Here is a 1642-nt window from a genome sequence, read left to right as displayed (position 1 = left end):
GACTATCGAGTTCTATGTTCCACGTTTGGGGGGGAGGTGCCAGCTCTGTCAGACCCACACTACTCCTTCCCCAAGAACCCCCAGTCCAGACTGGGCTTAGATCTTCAGCAGGCTGTTGCACTCCTGCTCTGATTCTCCACTTAATTCCTCCCACCAGGTGGGCCTGGAGCCGGAAGTAACAACAGCTGTAGCTGCCCCACCTCCGCTGCCCCTGGGACTAGAAGCTGAACCGCGAACTCCTTCCACTCACGCAGCTTTTCCCACTAACCTTCTCCACAGTCTTTGGTGTTTGTGGGTCGAGGGGTCTGGTAACTGCCGCAGCTCACATATTCAGGGCGCTAGGGCCCCCTCCCCCTGGCTTCTGGTCTGGTTGGCCCGAGCCGCTCACTCTGGGCTCTGCTCCACTCCGTTCCCAGCTCCCAGCTCCCAGCTCCCAGCTCCCAGCTCCCAGCTCCGTGTGGAATAGACCTCACCCAGAGACCATCCAGGCTGTCCTGGGCTGGAGCCCTGCTTCCCTCTGCTGTTCTGTGGGTTCTGCCATTCTAGAATTGGTTCAGAGCCATTTTTTATAGGTTTTTGGAGGGACTCGAGTATGGAGCTCACTCTAGTCCCTGCTTACCAGCTGTCATCTTGGCTCCGCCCCCGAGTGAATGGTGGGACTTTTTTTTTTTTTTACTGTTTTCTGTTTTGGAGCACTAATTTAATCAAATGCCCTTGAAGAGTCTGGCCTTTGTTTCTTTGATTCGTTCAGGAGTCTTTGATGACCTCCTTGCCTCAAGGGAAAGCCTAGTTTACCTGGGTTTGAGTCACATGTTCATGATGCTTCTAGCTCACATGGATTTGAGTCAAACATTGTGATGCCCTTTGACCCTGAGCAGGGTTTATTAACTCAGAGGTTGGCGTTTTTTCCTTGGGGGCTCTCGCTCACTGGAAGAGTGTTGTGTGACTTGAAGAGAGTCTGGCAGCCATCGTTAAGGGCTCCCGGCTTGTAAACCCAGATGTTGATGCTTCCCTGGTAACTATGAGTTGTGATTAGGTCTGTTTTTATTGTCTCTGTTTGTAATTTGTATGTATTTGCTCTGAAGTTCAGGGTGCTGGCTTTTCCTCCTGAACTAACTGAATGATATTTGATTAAATATGATTAAAGTATTTGATTTTTAAAGATATTTGATTAAAAATGATTAAAGTAAGATTGCTAACCCCTTAAAGTCACTTTCCTTAGTAAAGCAGATCAAAAGAACCTGTGCTGGCAGCTCTTGTTGCAGGTCTTGTTGGGCCATAAGATCTCAACAGCAGATGCTAGCTGAATTGTTGTTACACTTGCCCATGAAACATCGTATTTATTGACATTGCTGGTGAGCATCAGAACCAGGCTTTAAACCTCAGACCCCCGAGTCCAAAGTCATTATTCTTTCCACTGTGCCTCCCTGCTACCCAGCTGGTTGTGGCCTCCCAGATGCTCAGTTGGAGAGCTGGGACTCAAAGTTTCAGGTCCTAATGGCAAGCCCATTTCTCCTTGCACAGCACTCTCCCTGCATATGTTTGTCACTGTTTACTGCTGTCAAAAAAGCCATCCCACATGTTACCTTCTGCACTGTGATAACTTAATTCAAACAATTCACTTGAAGTCCAAAAGCATTGA

This window comes from Trichosurus vulpecula, chromosome 3 (assembly GCF_011100635.1).
Source record: "Trichosurus vulpecula isolate mTriVul1 chromosome 3, mTriVul1.pri, whole genome shotgun sequence".
NCBI classification, from domain to species: Eukaryota; Metazoa; Chordata; class Mammalia; order Diprotodontia; family Phalangeridae; genus Trichosurus; species Trichosurus vulpecula.
The sequence above is the reverse complement of the archived record's forward strand: the minus strand, read 5'-3'. Positions refer to the sequence as shown.